We start from the raw sequence: 8,164 nt of genomic DNA, 5'->3' as shown, positions 1-8,164 counted from the left end.
TTCTTTATCCATTCAGCTACTGATGGACACTTAGGTTGCTTTCAAATCTTGGCTATTGTGAACAATGCCATAACAAACATGAGAGTGCAGATATCTCTTTGATACATGGATTTCCTTTCTTTTGGGTATATACCCAACAATGGGATTGCTAGATTGCATGGTAGCTCAATTTTTACTTTTTTGAGGAAACTCCAAACTGTTCCTCATAGTGGTTGTATTAATTTACATTCCCACCAATGGTGTACGAGTGTGCCCTTTTCTCCACATCCTCATCAGCATTTGTTATTGCCTATATTTTGAATAAAAGCCATTTTAACCAGGATGAGATGATATTGTAGTTTTAATTTACATTTCTCTGATGTTGAGCACTTTTTCATATGCCTGTTTGACATTTCTGTGTCTTTTTTTGAGAAATGTCTGTTAAGCTTTTGCTTATTTTTAATCACATTATTAGATTTTTTCCTATAGAGTTGTTTGAGCTACTTATATATTCTGGTTATTGATGCCTTATGATATCATGGGTAGTTTGCAAAATATTTTCTCCTATTCTGTGGGCTGTCTCTTCACTTTGTTGATTGTTTCCTTTACTGTGCAGAAGATTTTTCATCTTGATGTGATCCCATTTGTCCATTTTTGCTTTGCTTGCTTGTGATTATTGGGTATTATTCAGGAAATGTTTGCCCAGGCCAATATCCTGGAGAATTTCCCCAGTGTGTTCTTGTAGTAGTTTCATAGCTTGAAGTCTTAGAATTAAGTCTTCAATTCATTTTGATTTGATTTTTATATATGGCAAGAGGTAGGGGTCTAGTTTCATTCTTCTACATATGGATATCCAATTTTCCCAGCATCATTTATTGAAGACACTGTTTTTTCCCCAATGTATATTCTCTTCACCTTTGTCAAAAATGAGTTCACTATATGTGTATGGATTTGTTTCTGGGATCTCTGTTCTGTTCCATTGGTCTATGTGTTTGCTTTTATGCCAGTACCATGCTATTTTGGTTACTATAGCTCTGTAGTATAATTTGAAGTCAGGTAATGTGATTCCTCCAGTTTTATTTATTTATTTTTGCTCAGGATAGCTTTGACTATTCTGGGTCTTTTGTGGTTCCATCTAAATTTTAGGATTGTTCTTTCTATTTCTGTGAAGAATGTCATTGGTATTTTGATAGAGGTTACATGGAATCTGTAGATTGATTTGAGTATTGTAGACATTTTAACAAGATTGATTCCTCCAATCCATGTACATGGAATGTCTTTCCATTTTTTGGTGTCCTCTTTAATTTCTTTCACCAGTGTTTTATAGTTTTCATTTTAGAGATCTTTCATTTCTTTGGTTAAGTTTATTCCTATGTATTTAATTTTATTTGTGGGTGCTGTAAATTGGATTACTCTTTTATTTCTTTTTCAGATTGTTCACTGTTGGCATACAGAAATGCTTCTGTTTTTTGTGTGTTTATTTTGTATCCTACAAGTTTATTTAATTTATCTATCAGTTTTTATAGTTTTTTGTTGTGTCTTTAGGTTTTTCCAAATATAAGATCATATCTGCAAGCAAGGATAATTTGACTTCTTCCTTCCCAATTTGGATGCCGCTAATTTCTTTATCTTTTCTGATTGCTCTAGCTAAAACTTACAGTACTATGCTGAATAACAGTGGTGAAAATGGGCATCCTTTCCTTGTTCCAGATCTTAGAGGGAAGGCTTTCCAGTTTTTCCTATTCAGTATCATACTGGCTGTGGGTCTGGGTCTGTTGTATATGGCTTTAATTATATGGAGATATGTTTCTTCTATACTCAGTTTTTTGAAGGTTTTTATCAAGAAGGGATGTTGATTACATCAAATGCTTTTTCAGCACCAACTGAAATGATCATATGGTTTTTATCCTTCATCCTGTTGATATGATGCATCACAATGATTAATTCACATATGTTGCACCATACTTGCATCTCTGAGATAAATCTCACTTGGTCATGATTAATCATTTTTTAATCTGTTGTTGAATTCATTTTGCTGGTGTTTTGTTGAGGATTTTTGCATCAATATTCATCACAGATATTGGCCCCTACCTTTTTTTGTTAATCTGTGTTTGTCTGGTTTTGGTATCAGGGTAATGCTGGCCTTGTGAAATGAATTTGTGAGTACTGCCCCCTCCTCCGTTTTTTGAAATAGTTTAAGTAGAATTGATGTTAGTTCTTTAAATGTTTGGTAGGAATTCAGCAGTGAAACTATGAGGTCCTGGGCTTTTGTTTACTGGGAACATTTTTATTATGGCTTCAATCTCATTGTTTGTTATTGGTCTGTTCAGGTTTTGGATTTCTTCCTTGTACATTCTTGGTAAGTTTTATGTTCCTGGGAATTTATCCATTTCCTCTGGATTTTCCAATTTATTGTCATATAATTGCTCATAGTAGCCACTAATGATCCCTTGAATTTCTGTGGTATCAGTTATAATGTTTCCTTTTTCATCTTTGCTTTTATTCATTTGAATCTTCTTTCTTTTTTTCTTAGTTGGGCTAAAGGTATGTCAGTTTTATCTTTTCAAAAAAAAAAACCAACTTTTTGATGGATCATTTGTAGATTCTTCATTTCAATTTCATTTATTTCTGCTCTGATGTTTATTATTTCTTCTACTAATTTTGGGTTTGCTTTGCTCTTGCTTTTCTAATTCTTTAAGATGCATCATTAGGTTGTTTATTTGAAGTTTTTCTTCTTTTTTGATGTAGGCACTTAGAGATATAAATTTCCTTCTGCTTTTACTGAATCCCGTAGGTTATGGTATGTTGTGTTTCCATAATCATTTATTTCAAGACATTTTTCAATTTCCTTATTAATTTATTCTGGTCATCAGGAGCCTATTGTTTAATTTCCATGTTTGTATGGTTTCTAAAATTCGTATTGTTATTTATTTCTAGTTTTATTCTATTGTGTTCAGAGAAGATGCTTGATGTTATTTCAATTTTTAAAAATATTTTATGGCTTATTTTGTGACCTAACATATGGCGTGGCCTATCCTGGAGAATGATCCATGCAATGAGAAAAGGAAAGTGTGGTTTACAGTTGTTGCATGAATTTTCTGTAAATATCTGTTAGATTCATTTGTTCTATACTGCAGATTAAGTCTGATGTTTCTTTGTTGATTTTCTGTCTGGATGATCTGTCCAATGCTGAAAGTGGGGTTTGTAGTCTCCAACTATTATTGTATTGAAGTATATATCTGTCTTTAGCTCTAATAATATTTGCTTTATATATCTGGGTATTCGTGTGTTGGGTGCATATATATTTACACTTGTTATATCCTTTTGCTGAATTGACTCCTTTATCATTATAGAGGGCCTTTGGGAGTTTGTTTTATCATTATATAATGGCGTTGTTTGTCTCTTATTGTTTTTGTCTTAATCTATTTTGTCTGATATAACTACTCCTCCTCTTTATTGGTTTCTGTTGGCATGAAATATCTCTTTACATTTCTTTATTTTCAGTCTATGTGTATCTTTATAGGTGACCTGTGTTTCTTCTAGGCAACAGGTCATTGGGTCTTGATTTTTATTCATTCAGCCATTTACATTCAATGCTATTATTGATAAGTAAGGATTTACTCCTGCCATTTTGTTATTTGTTTTCTACTTGTTTTGTCATCTTCTATTCCTTCTTTCCTTCTTTCCTGTCTTTGTTTTAATGAAGGTAATTTTCTCTGGTGGTATGGTTTAATTTCTTGCTTTTTATTTTTTGTGTATCCATTGTAAGTTTTTTTGATTCGAGGTTACTATGGAACTTGCCAATACTATCTTATAACCCATTATTTTAAACTGATGGAAACTTAACACCAGTTGCATAAACAAAGAAACAAATAAACAAAAAGGAAAATAATAAAAACTCTACACTTTAACTTCCTTCATCTCCCTGCTTTTTATCTTTTTGTTCTCTATCTTTATGTCTTATTCTATTGTCTATGCCTTTTAAAGTTGTTTTAATTATTATTTTTGACTGGTTCATCATTTAGTCTTTGTACTTAAGAGAAGAGTAGGTTATACACCACAATTACAGTGTTATAATATTCCATGTCTTTCTCTGTGCTTACTATTACCAGTGAGTTTTGTACCTTCGGATTACTGCTTTTCTTTTCCTTTATTATTTTTTTTCAAGTCAAGGTCTTCCTCTGTTGCCCAGGCTGGAGTGTGGTTTGATCATGGCTCACTGCAGCCATGCCCTTCTGGGCTCAAGTGATCCTCCTGGTTCAGCCTCCCAACTAACTAAAACTATAGGCATGTGCCCATACACCTGCCTAATTTTTAAATTTTTTGTAGAGATGGGGTCTTGCTATGTTGCACAAGCTGTTCTCGAGTTCCTGGGCTCAAACAATTCTCCTGCCTTGGCCTTCCAAAGTGCTGGGATTACAGGTGTGAGCCACTGCACCCAACCCAGATTATTTCTTATTACTTGTTAACATCCCTTTCTTTCAGATTGAAGAACTCCCTTTAGCATTTCTTGTAGAACAGGTCTGGTGTTGGTGACATCCCTCAGCTTTGGATTGTCTGGGAAAGTCTTTATTTCTCCTTCATGCTTGAAGGATATTTTTGCCAAATATGCTATTCTAGAGTAAAAAGGTTTTTTTACTTCAGCACTTTAAGTATGTTATGCATCTCTCCTGGCATGTAAGGTTTCCACTGAAAAGTCTGGTGCCAGATGTATAGAAGCTCCATTGGATGTTATTTGTTTCTTTTCTCTTGTTACTTTTAAAATCCTTTCTTTATCCTTGACATTTGGGAGTTTGATTGTCAAATGCCTTGAAGTCGTCTTCTTTAGGTTAAATCTGATTGGTGTTCTACAGCCTTCTTGTACTTGAATGTTAATATCTTTCTCTAGGTTTGGGATGTTCTCTGTTATTATCCCTTTGAATAAACTTTCTACCCCTATCTCTTTCTCTACCTCCTCTTTAGGGCCAATAACTCTTAGATTTGCCATTTTGAGGGCAAATTTGTATTTTCTAGATCTTGAAGGCATTCTTCATTCTTTTTAATTCCTTTTTCTTTTGTCTCTCTGTGTATTTTCAAATAGCCTGTACTGAAGCTCACTAATTCTTTCTTCTGCTTGATCAATTCTGCTATTAAATACTCTGATGCATTCTTCAATATGTCAATTGCATTTTTAACTCTAGAATGTCTGCTTTATTCTTTTAAATTATTTTAGTGTCTTTGTTAAATGTATGTGATAGAATTCTGAATTCCTTCTCTGTGTTATCTTGAATTTTTTTGAGTTTCCTGAATACAGCTATTTTGAATTCTCTTTCTGAGAGGTCACATATCTCTGTTTCTCCAGGATTGGTCCTTGGTGCCGTATTTAGTTGGGTGAGGTCATGTTTTCCTGGACGGTCTTGGTGCTTGTGGTTGTTTGGTGATGTCTGGGAATCATAGAGATAGGTTTTTGCTGTAGTCTTCACAGTCTGGGCTTGTTTGTACCTCTCTTTCTTGGGAAGGCTTTCCAGGTATTTGAAGGGACTTGGGCCCCAAGCCCAATAATGTTGTGGCTTTTGCAGACTTTTACAGGTATCACCTTGGTGATCTTGGATAAGATCTGGAAGAATTCTCTGGATTACTATGCCGAGGCTCTTGTTCTTTTCCCTTAATTTGCCCCAAACAAACAGTCTTTCTCTTTATGCTGATCCACCTAGAGCTGGGGGTGGGGTGATACACGCTCCCCTGTAGCCACCACCACTGGGACTGTGCTGGGTCAGACCTGAAGCACTGGGTCTCACTGACGGCCCATTGTGATCACTACCTGGCTACAGCCTATGTTTACTCAAGGCCTTAGGGATCTACAATCAACAGGTGGAGAGTCCAGCCAAGTTTGTGTCCTTCCCTTCAGGGTGACGAGTTCCCCCCAGGCCCCAAGCAGGTCCAGAGATGATGTCTGGGAGCCGGGGATTAGAGTAAAAAAGCTTAGAAATTTACCTGGTGTTCTACTCTATTGTGGGTAAGCCTACCTTCAAACCACAAGACAAAGTCCATACCACTCTTCTCTCCCCTTTCTGCAGCTAAAGGACCCTCTCCCAGTGGCCACCAGCACCACCAGCCCATGGGAAATTCTGCTAGACCACCACCAATGTTCACTTAAAGTTCAAGGACTCTTCATTTGGTTTCTGGTGAATGCTGCCAGGTCTATGACTCACCCTTCAGGGCAGTACGCTCTACTCTGGCCCAGGGCAGGTCCATAAATGCCGTCCCAAGAGCCTAGGCCTGGACTTGGGGACCCCAAGAGCCTGCTTTGTGCTCTATCCCATTGTGGCTGAGTTTGTATCTAAGGTGCAAAGCAAAGTCCTGTTTACATTTCCCTCTGCTTTTCTGAAGCAGAAGGAGTCTTTCATGGTAGCCACCACAGCTTGGAATGTGCTGAATCTCATTTGAGACCAGCACATCTGAGTCTCACCCAAGACCCACAGCATACAACCTGGGTATCGCTGTTGGTTATTAAGGGCCCAAGGGCTCTTTAGTCAGCAGGTGATGGATTCTGCCAGGACTGGGCCCTTCCCTTCAAGGCAGCAGTTTCTTTTATGGCCAAGGATATGTCTAGAAATGTCATTTGGGAGTTAGGGCATGAAATAGGTGCCTCATGACTCTGTCCAGTGCCCCATCCTATTGTGACTGAGCTGGTATCCAATGTAGAAGACAAAGTCTTCTTTACTTTTCATTCTCTTTTACTCAAACAGAAAAGAAGGAGTCACTTTCGTTGCTGCAAGCTGAGCTACCTGAGGTAGGGGAGGGGTGGTGCAAACACTCCCTTAACTGCTCCGGCTGGTATCTCCTTAGGGCTTATGTTGCCCTGGTCCACTGGCTCTAAGCCCAGTGCAGCATTAGGACTTGTCTAGAAATTGTAATCCTTGTGTCCTAGACTGCCTTTCAGATTTACCTAGGACCCTAGAGCACTTTAGCCCAAGGTGGTGAGGCTTGCCAAAACTTCAGTTCTGACTGCTGGGATAGATGATTCCCCTCTGGCTAGCACTGGTCCAAATGCTACCTCTGCATGCAGATGCCAGCTGAGCCCTGTACTGCTTTGCTCTCTGCAAACTGCCTCTTCTTTTTTCCTTAAAAATCTTCTTGTCATTCCTGTTAATTGAAGTGTATATTCAGGACACCTTAAATCTATGCTCCAATGTGGCCATCCTAAAGCTTTGGGTTCAAATAAACTCTACACTTAATCATATTTTAAAAATCTCATTATTTGAGGTTGACAAATTTTGATCAATATTCTTGCTTTTACTAACCTAATAAAAATATGAAACATATGTCTTCTACATTAGTTTTCTATTTCCATGTAACAAAATACCACAAACTCAGTGGCTTAAAATAACCCATGTATTTGGTTCACAGTTGGGTAAGTTAGAAGTCTAGGCATGATGTGACTGGGTTCTCTGCTGAGAGTCTTGTGAGGCTGAAATTGAAAAGGTGTCATTCAGGCTGCAGTCTCATCTGGAGCTTGGGGTCCTTTTCCAAGCTTACATGGTTGTGGCAGAATTTAGGTTTTTTTTTTTTTTTTTGTAGCTGTAGAACTGAGTTCCTATGTTCCTCCTGGCTATCTGCCAGGTGCCACTCTCAGCCTCCAGATATCACTCACATTCCTTGACACATGGCCTCTTTATCTTCAAAGCCAGGAATGGAAAATCTACCTCACACTGAATCTCTTTTATGCTTCAAATCTCTCTGACTTAAGGAAAAACTAGTCCCTTTAAGGACTAACATGATTAGAGCCGACCCATTTAGTAATTGCCCTTTAGATTTAACTCAATGATTTGAGATTTTGATTGCATCTGCAAAATCCCTTTTGCCAAATAATGTAACATAATCATAGGAGTGACATCTCATCATACTCACAGGTTTCATCTTTAAACAAGAAAAGGGAATTATACAACTGTGAAGGTCATAGGGGATCATCTTAAAATTTTGACTACCACAACCTTTCTTAGAGGCCTTAGATGATGCCCATATAATTCAAGGGGACTTGAAACTTAAGTGCCATTAGCTTCAAGGTGAATTCACCTCTGTATTGCCTCTACCCATTCACTTTTTCACTTCTCTCATGCAAACATATTCTGCTAATGAGCTCCTAACCTCACTCATATATAATCATGGATTAGTTACTGCTTACAATTCTAACAGAAGTTACATG

Source organism: Trachypithecus francoisi, unplaced genomic scaffold, assembly GCF_009764315.1.
Source record: "Trachypithecus francoisi isolate TF-2019V2 unplaced genomic scaffold, Tfra_2.0 Lachesis_group6, whole genome shotgun sequence".
Taxonomy (NCBI): Eukaryota; Metazoa; Chordata; class Mammalia; order Primates; family Cercopithecidae; genus Trachypithecus; species Trachypithecus francoisi.
This window is presented reverse-complemented; position numbering follows the sequence as displayed.